The sequence below is a fragment of the Ipomoea nil genome, unplaced genomic scaffold, assembly GCF_001879475.1.
Source record: "Ipomoea nil cultivar Tokyo-kokei standard unplaced genomic scaffold, Asagao_1.1 scaffold3016, whole genome shotgun sequence".
Taxonomy (NCBI): domain Eukaryota; kingdom Viridiplantae; phylum Streptophyta; class Magnoliopsida; order Solanales; family Convolvulaceae; genus Ipomoea; species Ipomoea nil.
In genome coordinates, this window is record NW_017619444.1 from 1,184,436 (window position 1) to 1,201,176 (window position 16,741).

The 16,741-nt window shown below is 33.5% G+C and overlaps 1 long non-coding RNA gene across 1 annotated transcript; it reads right to left on the reverse strand.

The window, feature by feature from the left end:
• Positions 1–3,508: 3,508 nt before the first annotated feature.
• On the reverse strand, positions 3,509–4,469 carry LOC109163287. The gene is made up of 3 exons (XR_002051243.1): positions 4,441–4,469; positions 3,831–3,918; positions 3,509–3,576 (listed from the first exon to the last, which is right to left on the reverse strand). It is a non-coding gene; the product is annotated as an uncharacterized LOC109163287 (long non-coding RNA).
• Between the last annotated feature and the right edge of the window lie 12,272 nt (positions 4,470–16,741).

Genomic DNA, 16,741 nt, shown 5'->3' on the forward strand with positions numbered 1-16,741 from the left:
ATTGCACGTAACCTCTCAATTTCTTGCTTGTTTCGATTAATTCGCTTTAACAATCCAGGAATTATCTTCTTTGATCTATAACACATTGGGGGTCAAACCATTCTTGAAATCAACATCCAACCATACCCTGTAAACATAAATCCTAAACATTAAACCGTAAAATTAATAATAATAATAATAATAATAATAATAATAATAAAATAATAATAATAATAATAATAATAATAATAATAATAATAATAATAATAATAATAATAATAATAATAATAATAATAATAAAATAATAATAATAATAATAATAATAATAATAATAATAATAATAATAATAATAATAATAATAATAATAATAATAATAATAATAATAATAATAATAAATAATAATAATAATAATAATAATAATAATAATAATAATAATAATAATAATAATAATAATAATAATAATAATAATAATAATAATAATAATAATAATAATAATAATAATAATAATAATTAATAATAATAATAATAATAATAATAATAATAATAATAATATAATAATAATAATAATAATAATAATAATAATAATAATAATAATAATAATAATAAATAATAATAATAATAATAATAATAATAATAATAATAATAATAATAATAATAATAATAATAATAATAATAATAATAATAATTAATAATAATAATAATAATAATAATAATAATAATAATAATAATAATAATAATAATAATTAATAATAATAATAATAATAATAATAATAATAATAATAATAATAATAATAATAATAATAATAATAATAAATAATAATAATAATAATAATAATAATAATAATAATAATAATAATAATAATAATAATAATAATAATAATAATAATAATAATAATAATAATAATAATAATATAATAATAATAATAATAATAATAATAATAATAATAATAATAAATAATAATAATAATAATAATAATAATAATAATAATAATAATAATAATAATAATAAATAATAATAATAATAAAATAATAATAATAATAATAATAATAAATAATAATAATAATAATAATAATAATAATAATAATAATAATAATAAATAATAATAATAATAATAATAATAATAATAATAATAAATAATAATAATAATAATAATAATAATAATAATAATAATAATAATAATAATAAAATAATAATAATAATAATAATAATAATAATAATAATAATAATAATAATAAATAATAATAATAATAATAATAATAATAATAATAATAATAATAATAATAATAATAATAATAATAATAATAATAATAATAATAATAATAATAATAATAATAATAATAATAATAATAATAATAATAATAATAATAATAATAATAATAATAATAATAAATAATAATAATAATAATAATAATAATAATAATAATAATAATATAATAATAATAATAATAATAATAATAATAATAATAAATAATAATAATATAATAATAATAATAATAATAATAATAATAATAATAATAATAATAATAATAATAATAATAATAATAATAATAATAATAATAATAATAATAATAATAATAATAATAATAATAAAATAATAATAATAATAATAAAATAAAATAAAATAATAATAATAATAATAATAATAATAATAATAATAATAATAATAATAATAATAATAAAATAATAATAATAAAATAATAATAATAATAATAATAAAATAATAATAATAATAATAATAATAATAATAATAATAATAATAATAATAATAATAATAATAATAATAATAATAATAATAATAATAATAATAATAATAATAATAATAATGTTTGTATGCTCCATTGTGAAATCTTTGCCTTGAGAGAAGTTTTTAGATGAAGTTGAAGATGAACTTTTTTGGCCTTCTAGTTGATTATCGTCCTACATTTTGATCGCAGATTGAGGAGAGTACAAACCTAATTTGAAGAAAAACGTGCGCAGGCTGCTGAAAGGGAGTCACATATTCATTAAATTGGAGTGCAAAACCTGGATTACCCGTTTTACCCTTCATTTTAACACCCACTTCACGCCAAAGCTAACGGATACCATTTTGGCTTAAAATTTAATAGTCGGAGGACCACTTTGGTTGCAATTAAAAGTCAAGGAACCAATTTAAGAAAATGCTATAGTCGGAGGACCATTTTTGGAATTAACTCAATTGAGTAATTTGGAAGTTGAGGACCAAAGTAGTGAAATCTTAATAGTACAGTCGAGGGACCAAATAAGATATTAACTCTTTATGTGTTGGTTTTTGTTGAAGATATACTAATAATGTGTGGAGACAAAGTCCTCTTGACTTCTATTACAAACATGCTAGTTGATGTCTTCAAAATAAGAGGTATGGGACCATCAAACTTCTTTCTAGGAATAGAGACAGTTAATAGCAAATGGGCAATGATATTGTCGCAAAGAAGGTATTTGATTGAAATACTAAAAAGGTCAGGAATAAAACATTGCAAACCAATCTCGACTCCAATTCTAGTTAATAGTAAGCTAAGTACAACAGTCACAAGTCAACCATATGAAAATCAAAAAATCTTATACAGTAGTGCAACTGCATGTGTTAGAGCACTTCGGTACTTAACCATCACTCGTCCGGATCTCTCCTTTGTAGTCAACAAACTTTGTCAGTTCATGCACTCTCCAAACACTGAGCACTAGGTGGCAGTCAAACGAGTTCTAAGGTATGTCAAAGGGACTTCAGACTATTGACTGCATTATACAAAATCTAACTCTGTTGATATCAATGCTTTCTCAGATTCTGATTGAGCAGGGTGCTCTGATAATCGAAAATCTACTAGTGATTTTGTTGTTTTCATTGGCAAAATTGAATCTCTGGGGGTTGTCGCAAGGAAAAGACAATGGCTAGCTAGATCATTAACATAAGCAGAATACAAAACAATAGCAGATGTCTCAACAAAAGTAACATCGTTAATTGCTCTCATTCATGAAGTTTGACTCAAAGTAGCAAAACCACCTCGACTCTGGTGAGACAATCTTGCTGTATGTATCTATGTGCAAATCCTGTTTTTCATGTCCGAACTAATCATGTAGAAATAAACTACCACTTTGCAAACTACATCTCTACTAAGGACTAACTTGCAAACATCTTTATCAAACCACTCACCACTGCTAAATTCAATCTTCTAAGAAAGTTGGCGTTCATGTAATTCCGACCACCTAGTGGTCAGAATTTACGACCATTGTTGGGTAAAAAGTAATTAAATTAAAAAATTGCATTTCACTGCTCTTTTAATTTAATGCATAGTATCCCCGCAATAGTAATTTTAAAACAAATAGTAGTTTCGTAACAGTGTAACATCACCAAAAGATTATTCATTGCAATAGCAATTTTAATTGCATGTAAAAGTTATCTAACTTTATATTTCAAAAAGTAGTAGCTACTTTACAATTCTAAATATTTCTACAATTATATTTACAAGTAGCATCACAAGTTCTAACAAGTGCTTAGTCAAAAATTGAACTATTGAGATTGCGCTGGAGATTGTGTATCATCATTCATGTTGAGATTATCTAGCCCAATATAATGAACAACACTACTTTGATTGCTATCAGCTGTATGAGCAACAGATTGGAACAACTCCAGATGTGCACTACATAAACCTTGCATCAACTCCATAATCTTCTTATTTTGCTCTATAATCTTCTTGTTATCATGCTCTAATTGTTTAATTTTTTCCTCACAAGCTGCATGTGAGGGTGATTCTCCATATATATCTTGACTTCCTCTGCATTGCCACCTCGGGGAAGCAATGTTGGGTATTTGACCCAGACCCAAACCCAAACGCCCAACCTCCTTTCTTGAGACCACCTGCCGCCTCATACCAAGCAATTGCATCTCCAAGTTCAGATTAAGTTTGTTGTATTTGACTTATAATTTCCTATATTGATAGACAATTTTTTAAAACTCATATTAAAAAATATTCACTAATAAAAAAGCAAGTGTAATATCAACATTTCCAACTTAATTACCAATCTAAGTTTATCATTTTCTCCATATTGAAAAATGTTCACTAATAAGAAAGCAAGTGTAACATGATCAACCAGATGAATCCGAAAACTTCAGCAACAAAAAAAATGCTATTGTATTGACACTGTACTAAGGAAGATCAAATATTTTCTACAATCTGTAATCATGCATTTCTGTTTTGAAGTTACACAACACTGTCTTAATAATCTTCTAAGTATGAGAATACTTTATAATTTTCACAACAGAATGTACACATATTCAGAAATCAAAAAGGTCGGGATAAGTGGAGTGTTTCTGGATATGTGCAGACATTTGGAAAGTGGAGTGTTTCTCTATAGATTTTAAGTTTACAAAATGGGATAAACAAGAAATATATAACTACATCATAGTTTTATATTTAATGCTGAGAGATTATAGAAATTAAGACGCTTACTAATACTTGTTGAGCTCTTTTACACACAAGAAATATATATAATTTGCTCCCAGGGCTGGTTTTTTTGCTCGTACATAATGCCCAATAGCACTAATATAAATATTTTAAATAATTATATATCAACATACTAATATATAGACAACATATAAACACATACATAAATAAATACATTTTACACACACACAAAGAAATATATATATATATATATATATATATATATATATATATATATATATATATATATATATATATATATATATATATAGGCTTCGAATCCGGTGCACACCCAATGACACATGGGCACATGAGATCTCTTGATATCCATTGATTCCATCTCCATGAATGGTTAAGATTAGATGAGATTTTGAAAGAAATTAAGGATATTTAGTAATCACAAGGATCAAAATGTAATTGTATTTAGTTGTTTAATTATGGACATTATATTAATGGAATCTTAAGCATTATATCAGTGATGTTATTATAGGTAAATTAAATGTGCATAGGCCGGGTAAGAAAGAAAACGCGTGAGGAAGTGTGTGGGAGCAGAGTAACGGGCGGAGGAGTGTCATACGAAGCGCAAACTGCAGTCATGGCTTCAGGCAGCAAAGGTATGTGCGAAATCGTATATTGGTATGTGCGTATATGCACGGTAGTTTGGTTTTTAGATAATTGTTGTTGGGTCGGATGGAGAATAATTTGGGAGTGTTAGGGGGCGTAGTTAAGCACATTGTATGACGGGCACGGGTTGATTAAGCAGGTGTACAAAGCTGGGAGTTTATTTTACCGGTGAGGGTATTAGGATGGTGGACAGGTTGTGTGCGGGTTGGTAGTACAGTATGTGCATAACGAGAGAAAATGCGGGTGTGCGTAGTGTGGGCCACTGACTCTTATATTGAAACTGTGTCTGTGGTATGTAAGACTAACTAACACGTAGAGGGACGTGTGTGCATGTAGGTATGTTTGTAACGGTGTGGAACGACATGATGCTAGAATAGTGTGCATTGTGCATGGAACAACAGTAGTAGGTGCATAGTGGGCTAACAGAGGTTTGTGAACAGACTAAAATGTTAAGAAATGTTTGTTGTTTGTCAGGTGCACTACCCATGGAAGATGATGCTGGGCGGAAAAATTGTGTTATGGACGTATCACCGGCGGTAATGAGACTTGGTTAACAGAATGTGACCCAATATAAAGCCGGCCCAGGGTCAAATGTTTAAAAACTTAGACGATGGTATTGAATTCTACATGAAGTATGCATCTATAGCTGGCTTTGATGTGAGTCGAAGTTCTGACAAGAAGAACATGTACGATGCCAGTTTGAGGAAAAAGATGGTTTGTTCACGTGAAGGTTTTAAGGAAACGAAAAACACAGGGCCGGCTGTTAGTGATGCACCAACAAAGGCCAGACGCCGCTGGCCATCAACTAGAGTTGGGTGCATGGTTAGGATTGTATTCAAAAGAGACAGTGCGGAAAGGTATGTTGTGAAGACATTCGAAGAGGCACACACGCACTGTTTGTGCGAGGAGAGTTACAAGCCTTTCTTGAAAGTGAATAGGAAACTAGATGTTGGTCATCAACAATTCATAACGAATTGCTCTAAGGTTAATGTTGGTGCCAGTAAGAGTTTTGACATATACCCAGAGATGGTTGGTGGAGTTGAGAACGTGGGTTGTACGCAGCTAGATTTCAAGAATTACAGAAAGGAGGTCTTGGCATACATGCAAGGTAGAGACGCACAAATGGTAATATCGAAATACCTTGATATCAAATCTGACTACAGTGACATGTACTTCGAATACGAAGCAAATGAAAAAGACCAATTGGCACGTGTGTTTTGGGCGGACGGTGCGGCACGCCATAAATTCTGTGCGTTTGGAGATGTCGTATCGTTCGATGCAACGTACAAAACAAACAGGTACGCAATTCCGGAAACTAAAAACTAAAAATGCAATCGTCCTATATGTGTAAACGTTGAGTGTGGTTCAGAGTTTTGTGAGCATTTTATAAAAATGAACGTGGAGGGTGTAGGGGGGAAAACAGTCTGCTGTGCGTGCGTGAGCTGAATCGTGAGCGTGATAGTGTGTAGTGAATGCATGGCCACCTATCTGAATGGCAAAAACTTAACGTTGTATGCTGTGAGAATTTTATAAAAATGTACGTGGAGGGTTTAGGGGAAAAAATAGTCTGTTGTGCGTGCGTGAGTTGAAGCGTGAGCGTGGTAGTGTGTAGTGAATGCATGGCCACCTATGTGAACGTCAAAACTGGACGGTCTATGCATACGAACTAACTAGTTCCCTGGTGTGACAGGTACAGTCTCGTGTTTGTCCCATTCACCGGCGTAGACAACCACAAAAAATGTGTGACATTTGCAGCAGCACTAATTGCTAGGGAAGATGTGAACTCGTATTGTTAGGCACTGAGGAACTTCAAGAGCGCAATGGGCAGCACACCGCGTATTACAGTAACAGATCAAGACCCGGCAATGAAGGTAGCAATTGCAAAGGAATTCCCGGAGACCCGACACCGTTATTGCATGTAGCACATAATGACAAAGGTGAGTGATAAAGTGAGCCCTGAGATGGCGCGGAACAAAAAGTTCCGCCGGGAACTAATGGTGTAGTGTGGAATGACAGCGCGACTTCTGAATATTTTGAGGTCGCATGGAAAGGAGTTATTGAAAAATACGGATTACAGGAAAACGCATGGCTGAAACGTATGTATGACGAGCGTGCAACATGGGTGCCTACGTGTTTTGAAGACATGTTTATGGGCGGACTACTCCGTACAACATCCCGGTCTGAAGCAGAAAATAGAATTTTCCGAACCCACACAAACAAACACATGTGTCTTTCAGAATTTTTCATCCGGTTAGAGAGTACAATTAGAAAGCAACGGATCACAGAGGCAGACCTAAGTGGGGCTTGCAATGCACAAACACCCCCCTTCAAAACGCAACTGCGAATAGAGCAAGATGCAGCGTCACTGTATACATTAAGCGTGTTTTACGAGATACAAGAGAATATATGTGCCGGATGTTTTGATTGTCGAGTGCGTTCAGTCAACCATAATGGACACATAGGCACGTATGTGGTCGAGGATGAATACAATAAGAGATACACGGTCATAGTAGAGAATGGGACAAACACAACAGCCTGCACATGCCGATTGTACACAAGGATTGGTTTGTTATGTAGTCATGCTTATGCGGTTCTAATCTACGAAAGGATCGAGCACATACCTCCCCAACATATCACCCCGGATGGACAAAAACCGCATTAAAAAAAACAAATGGAGTGGGCAATGATAGTCTGCGACATGCTAGGACTTCGTCAACCAACAGTAACGAAGAAAGCACCATAATTAATTTGTTATACAGATGTTTAGGTCTCTCTCGCTCAAGGACACAGTTCGAAGTTGGAGCCGATTCGAAAAACACTAGAGGAGTTCGAAGCAACATGGTTCGAGAGCGGGGTAGAACGAGGGGGTACAGATAAAGGCAAACAAGTGATTATGGAGTCATACTGCGGCGTTCCACAACCTGAGGCAGTCAATGTGCACCCACCACCCGTTTCAAGCAACAAAGGGTCGGGAAAACGAATGAGGACTGCTAAAGAGAAGGAGCAAAGTAAGAAGAAACGAACATGCAAGACCTGTGGACTAGCAACCGGCCACAACAGTAGGAGTTGCCCACAGAAATAAAAACGGTATTATAATTGAAAAAACTAGTGAAAGCGTTACTATTTAATTCGAACTATTTAATCTTCGAAGATGTCATGATATTTTGAATTTTTTTAAAAAAATACAGTATGCATGTGTGTGAAACACTCTACAGCACGAGCGTAAAGCTTTACTAATTTACACGTAAATTGAGGTGACATTGGCTATACAAACAAACCCAAACCCTTGACGCACAGACCGATATGAGTCGATGCACAGGGTTAGTACTGCGTTGATAAGAGTGGAAATGTGAAAAAGCGGTATTATATTTGAACTATTTAAGCTTCGAAGATGACTTGACATTTTAAAGTTATTTGTCTAGTAAATCCAGTATGCATGTGCGTGAAACACTCTACAGCACGAGCGTAAAGCTTTACTAATTTACGAATGATGGTGCCTTGGGAAGACAAAATGAATAATGGCAAATAAAGGGATGAGATCAAACACTGGGTTAGTTGGTGTGTTTGTACACTTGAATAGAGGTGACATGGTCTGTGCAATGCAAGGTGACATGGTCTGTGCAATGCAAGTTGACATAGTCTGTGCAATGCAATGTGACATGGTCTGTGCAATGCAATGTGACATGGTCTGTGCGTTGCAAGGTGACATGGACTGTGTAATGCAAGGTGACATGGTCTGTGCAATGCACGGTGAACAAACACAAATAATAATGAACCCCAAATACCAACAACTGTGTTTAAAAATAAATACGTACTAAGAGAAAACTGTTTCGATTGAGTGGAACAAACATAAATAATAATGCAATATAAAAACCAAATACTAAACGTAAACAATAATAGCGTATAAAGATTAGCTTAACCAAGCAACATAAAAACAAAAAACAAAAACCCCCATACTGGGAAGCCCATAATATAAAGTGTTGTGAATAGAAATAGGTGGAATAAAATGTCGCCTTCAACGTGTCGCAGCATTTGACCTCTTAATAGAATCGACATTCGACACCCGATGAGTGTTGCTTTGGAACATCAAAATGTCATACAAGAAGTGGGCGTGTAAAGCAAGCAAACCACGTGCATCACCCCTACAAAGGCCACAATCCCATGAAGCGTATGCCTGACCAACATAAGACTCCATATGGAGCATAGCAAACACCCCGCAATCTACTTTGTTCGTAGCATCACGCTATGGTAACCGTACTCTACGAGGAATCAGTCGTGTGGCCTTCATAAATAATGCGGACACCCGAACATCCTTTAAGAAACCCGACAGCAAATCATGCTACAAAAATGGCACTGCATTAAACCAGCGCTCACAGCAGAACAAGACACTGAATTATGAAACCCAAAAATGACCTGATAGAACAATAAGAAAGCAAAAATAGACGACGCACATACCAACACCGTGAATGTGTGGCCGTATTTCACGAGGGACAAATCCCCCACAGAAGAATTATCTATAACATCGAAGTGCATGCGTCTGAAACAACGTAGTTGTGCGAGGCTTGGAGAATAGGGAAAAACAGCTGCAACAGTTTTTTTAAAAAAAAAAAAGGAAAACAACTATAACTAATGGGCGGGGTTAAATGCACAGTTATTCAAAACAACATATAAATAACACAAACCATGTCTAATTCATCCCATGAACTGTAAGTAGACAAGTTCAAATCCTCCACCATACTATCTGTAAACCACTGCAACGCTGACCACGTTGCGCCGAAGCATCAACCACGGTGTACAACTGGAATGTAAGAACAAATGGATCACCAAAACATAACCCAAGAACAGGGATAAAAAACGTAACAACCTGTAGTAGAAATGAACCATAGACATTATAGACACGAAGAGCCTGAACAGGGAACCGACAACCGTGCTCCTTTCCCTAATATTCAAAACACACGCCCAAACATTTAATATGCCAACCAACACTTCTTTACCTTCCAACAGTGATATAAAATCAGCCCGGCGTGCAGACCGACCACAAAAAAAGAAACAATTCCTCATCCCTGCGCAAAAAAAACAATGGAAACTCTGAAACACAATAACACACATAAGTTAAATAACACATCTACCAAAATTAATGACATACATGTCAGCACAACCAGATTGTGCAATCCAATCATAAACCGCTTGTACAGAAGGTCTTTGCACAGATTGCAACTGTACAGCGCGTGCGCGTGTCCGGTGTTCATATGAATTCAAGTCTAGCGTCCGCAATGCCCGGACATTCTCAAATGTCGAACGTGACTGCTTGGAAGGCGCACGGCACAGAGGTGGAACATATATTGCGCTACCCGGAGGAACGTGTAACACCCTGAAATTTTTTAACTTTTAAGACTTATATAATAAAGGTAAGTTCTCATTGAATCCCAAAACATAATGTAAAGAGTACGGGGTGCTATGCCACACCTGAGCTAGAGAACTCAGGTGCACAGGCTAACTAACTAATATCCTCAATAATGTAAATGCATAAGCGTGGCACGCAGGCCGAATGGGAAACTATCTACTTCTACGCTCCAAGACTCTAGCGCGCTCCAGTGTCTACTCCTCTGTGCCTGAAAGCCAAATATATCTGTTCAGCGAGAGATGCTGGTAACCCACTCCAACGCGTTGAAATACAATACATATAGGCATATATATAGATATAAGAAAAACCATTTCCAAGCATGCAGATATATCCTAAGAGACTCTAGCTTTTAAAACAGGGAATAGACTCGACAGACAGGGATAAGCACAGTCAACAGTCATGTAATTCACAAGCATAGGGAACAGACTCGACAGATAGAGATAAGCCAGTCAACAGTCATGTAATTCACAAGCATAGGGAACAGACTCGACAGATAGAGATAAGCACAGCCAATAGTCATAACCAAGCATATATGGTTTACTAGCATGTATCCTATGGTCACATTTTCATAACATTCGTAACATCAAACCATCCATGTCTCATCACATAGCACACTTTGTTGGCGCCACAGGACCAATCGCATGCCCATACATGAGGGTCAGCGCATATAGCTCTGACACGGCCCCGCAGCACCCTGCCCCGTATCGCAACACGGAGGGGTCGATCGCAACCGACCGATGAACCGCAGCTCATCATAATGTTTGATCGCAACCAAACAGTGGACCGCAACCCAAGAGTAGTCATCTGACCGCAGCCAGGAATATGAACCGCAGCTCATGTAAAACGTTTGATCGCAACCAAACGGTGGACCGCAGCCCGAGAGTGTAAATCTGACCGCAGCCAGCTTCTGAACCGCAGCTCAGGAATAACCAATTTGATCGCAACCAAATTGGGGTATCATGCACATATAACACATAGCAAACACATGCAACCCACATTGACACATTGGGAAGGGGGAGAAATCGTATAACGAAACCTATGCGTAATTATCCACATACTAAGAATAATCCTAAGGGGTTCATACTTCTTACACCTAGGCTAGCAGGATACCAATTCAACTAGCATGCAATATACAAGACTCATTCAACCTACGAATGGTACCCGAACATCAAAACCAGACATAGGCACGATAGACGGAGTCCGTTGGGACACCACGGGGGTCGGGGGAACATCAAACGGGGAAGCCCGGATCCCGAAGCGGGACTATTTCCAGCGGGTAGCCGGTGGGTGAGGGGTCACCCGCCGGTGGCAAACTTCCGGGCAGCGGGTGCCCGGCGGGCAGCCGCCTGCCCGCCGGCTTCCCGCTGCCGGCGACGTCCATCCTGGCCGCGGGTAGGTGGCGGGTCCCCTACCCCCACCTACCCCCCACTGACTCTTTTTCACCAATAACGCCCCGGGAACCTTTGTGGAACCCGAAACCATGCTTAGACACTTTAAAACGCAATTGATGGTAACACGTAGACAATTAACGGATCAAAAGCGAGAAACATACAACACATATCCTATCATGCTTTCTAAACATAATTAACACCCCAAACATGCGAATTCCCACCCAATACATTAAGAATAACATCATACGAGTTCCACGTTACATCCTAGGGCTCTAATCACAATTAAATCATCAAGAACGTAACCCATCTTTTAATATCAAGAAATATCAAGATTCATCAAGAACATCACACAATCATCAAGAAACCCTTATCATCATCAAGAATATCAAGATAAAACCATATCACCAATTATTAAGATCACATCATCAATATCATAACAATTCATCAAGACACAAGAATATAGGAGGATGCCTAAGAGGGAGATCATAGCTAGGAAAATAGGTTTTGTTGAGACATGGGTTACCTCTTAGCCTTAATTGATTTCCTTGGCTATGAAGGGTCTTTCTCTAAGCCTTTTTTCTTTCTTGATTTCTCCTAGGGGAATTCTTGGAATTCCTTGTGTGGTGAGAGATTATTGTGGTGGGGGTTCTAGGTGCCTCCTATGTCCCCTATTTATATGTCTAAGAGTTCTAATTAGGGCCCAAATACTATAGGCTTGCTAACTCTATTCCTTTTAGGACTAGGGGTTGGGTTTTTAGAGGTGAGGCCCACGGACTATGGTGGGCCTTTTCCTAATTAATTATTGTAATTTAATTCTTTCTTTGGATAATTGGTTAAATGATTAATTGGTTTTAGGGGTCACAACACGGGGTGTTACAGAACGATTGGAATAATGTCCTAAAAACAAAAAGTAACCAATCCACAAAACGGTAAAAACCTAGTGTATAAATAAAGGTTGCGCAACCTACCGCAATAATAATGCAATTGAACGGCGTACCTCATCAGGAGTTAAGAGGGCAGCATCTGTACCGTGAGAACCATCCTGGCGACTGCGTTTCATACCTCCCCGAGAATGTTCAACACGGCCAAGAGAGTCAGAAAAACAATGAGCAGACGAGTGATTGTTGGTAGGGATGTCAATCGGGCCAGCCCACTCGATTTCGGGCTAGCCCTGTCGGGTTATCGGGCTAATCGGTTTATTAATATTTTATTTTCGGGTTCGGTTTGGCCCTAACCCTAAACTTTGGGTTGTCGGGCTAATCGGGCGGGTTGAACCATCTGAACTAAAATTAGAAACTGAAAGTGAGTACCCATATTTAGAGTAGGGATGACAACGGGACGGGACGGGGCGGGGTCGGGAAGTATACTCCCCGTCTCCGTCCTCAACGGGAAATTGAAAATAGTGCCTATCTACAATCCCGCGGAGAATTTGGCGGGAACGAAGAATCCGGTCCTCATCAATTTTTAGTCAAAATATTAGATTAATGTTGTTTTAAATTTTAAAAACTAAAAACTAAAGTTTTAATTTAAATTTTATATATATATATATATATATATATATATATATATATATATATATATATATATATATATATATATATATATATATATATATATATATATACTAATAAGAGCCCAAGAGAGTTAGGCCTATAATGGGTAGAAAAAATGGCGGTCAAATTTTTTAATCAAATGAATGGCTCAGATTGATCAGATTTTAATTTTTCCTTAAGATTTCCTAATTTATCCTTAATGAATGTGATTTTCCGTTAACTTTTCCGTTAAATATTATCTTTTCCGTTAATTTCTGTTAGTTCACCGTTAACTTACTCGTTGATTTTAATAAGAATTTAAAGGTCTTAGGTTCGAACCTCATCCCAATCAAAGTTGGCATAATTAGTACTCTATTTTACTCTTATTAAATTATATAATTAAAATAATAATTTAGTAGCTACAACAAAAAATAATACATATCATTTTTTTAATTTAGAATTATGTGTCTACAATGCCTTTATTCAAAAAAAAAAAATTATTCATTATCAATAAATTAAATAAGAGAAATAATTTCATTAGTTATATTGTATTTATTTTTCTCCAATATAAAAATTCTTTATATTCAAATTCATCAATTGATTATATTTGCTACATTGTCCCTACAATGTCTTTATTAAAAAAATAATTCATTATTAATAAATTAATTAAGAGAAATAATTTTATTAGTTATATTGTCTTTATATTTCTCCAATGTAAAAATTCTTTACATTCAAATTCATCAATTGATTATATTCACACATTGTGTATTACCTTTTTTTGTGCACTATTTTTTTAATTAAATATCAAAGTTATAATACAAAATAATGCTATATATTTATTTACCAAGTATTTTATTAATACCATGAAAAAATTTAAAAAATATAATTAATAAAGCTAATCATATTAATTACTTGAAGGATTTGTTGACAAAGAGACTATTCAAATCACACAACAAATTGAAGTGAGAACAACTTCGCAATATCCTTGTTTGACTATCAGCAGTTAGCGGTTAGCGTTAGCAGATTATATTAGCGAATTTGACCAGCGAATTATATCAATGGTTGGTAAAAAGATATTTGAAAAAATTAGTTGTTTAGATTAACATGTAAAATGACCTAAGGGTATGATGATATAATAATAATAATAATAATAATAATAATAATAATAATAATAATAATAATAATAATAATAATAATAATAATAATAATAATAATAATAATAATAATAATAATAATAATAATAATAATAATAATAATAATAATAATTGTTTTAAAAAAATAAAAAAATAAAAAATATAATTAAGTCAATCATATTAACTACTTGGGAGATTTATTGACAAAAAGAATATTCAAATCACACAACAAATTGAAGTGGTAAACTATCTCGCAATGTCCTTGTTTAGCAATCAGTAGTTAGCTCTTCAATATTAGTATATACAGAGTATTTAATAATTTATGCCCTAATTTTTATTTTCTCTCCCTTATGTCTTGTATTTGGTTTGAACCATACCTATACAATTATTTTATTGACAACTATAATCAATATTGACTATATTATCTTGCATTTGTAAACTTAGAATTGCCTATTTAAATACACAAATTTAACATTCAATTATCTATGCATGAACAATTCCAATATAATCTTGCATTGATATACTTTAAAATACTTATTTAAAAAAATATTGGGCATTATCTCAATCACGCAATGCGCGTAAAAAACTATCATTTTAGATAATAATGATACACACACACACACACATACATATATGCACACTACATATTGTTCAATCATAAAATAAATAATTTAAAAATGTATTCACAAGAATATATACAAAAAATTGAAGCTAGATCTGAAAAGAAAAAATGACATAAATAGAAGTTCTAAAATTATATATACATACCTTAGCTTGATTTTAACACTATTGTGAGTGTTTTAGTGAAATGTATCTTTCAAAAAAAAAAAAAAAAAACAATACAAAGGGGTAAAAATTAACGCTAGATCTAAAACAAATGACGTAAATGGAAGTTCAAAGAATATATACACATACTTTAGAATGATTTCAACACTATTGTAAAGTGGTTTAGTGAAAAATCTGCTGCAGAAACGAATAAATCAATCGAAAGGGTAAAAAAAAAAAAAGGAGAATAACGGTTTGGAAACTGGTCAAGAAAAGGGCTCGGGAGATATATATAATGGTATTTCCGACCACCTCTTGGTGGTCGGAAAAAAAGACCAATTTTACAATTAAAAATGCTATAAATTTCCGACCTCTCTATTTAGTGGTCGGAAATTCGACCACTAGAAAAACGTGAAAAGAAAGTGCGACCAAATTTATCGGTGGTCGGAAATGTGACCAGAAAATCGATGTTTTTCAACAATGCCAGCAACCCTTGATACAATTGTTAGGCAAATTATTTTGTGGACCGTGGTCTAGACAACTGTGTGTGGACCACGACCCGAAATGACGTCGTTTTAATGTTAAAAAAATTCTTGCTTTGCACGCATGTTAGAATAATGAACATGTCGGTGTAAGATAATATATTTTATGAGTTAGAATAATATATTTTATGTGTTACAATAATGAAATTTCTGGGGTAAGATAATGTATTTTACGAGTTAGAATAATGTACTTTATGTGTTAGAATAATGTATTTTTTGAGTTAAAATAATGTATAATGTACTTAATGTGTTAGAATAATGAAATTTCTAGGATAAGATAATGAATTTTATGAGTTTGAATAATGTACTTTATGTGTTAGAATAATGTATTTTATTAGTTAGAATAATGTACTTTATGCGTTAAAATAATGTATTTTATGAGTAAAAATAATATGCTTTATGTGTTTTTAAATCGCGGTCCACGCAATAATGCTCCCAATTGTTATACCATGGACTAGGGTCCATATTGAGTTGTGAACTTTGGTCCAAAAATTATGTGTCTGCCGTTGACACATTTTGTACCTACAATTAACAATTTTTGTACCTGTAAACAAATTGAATGCACATAATATGATAATTACAGACACATAACATGATAACTACAGACACATAAATTGTTAACGGTAGACACAGAATATGTTAACTGCAGATGCATAAGATGTTGGTTAGCATGTTATGTGTTTGCAGTTAACATATTATGTATCTGTAGTTAATAGTCTATGTGCCTCTAGTTATCACGTTATATGTCTATAATTACTTGTGATGTGTCTTCAATTTGTGTACATGTACATAAATTAGAATCTCAAGGTTATTTTTGGACCAAAGTCTACAATGCAAGGTAGACCCTGGTTCATGATATAATTTGCCCCCATGGCCAGTTTTTGGCCCGTGCATAATGCCCAACAACATAGGGCCT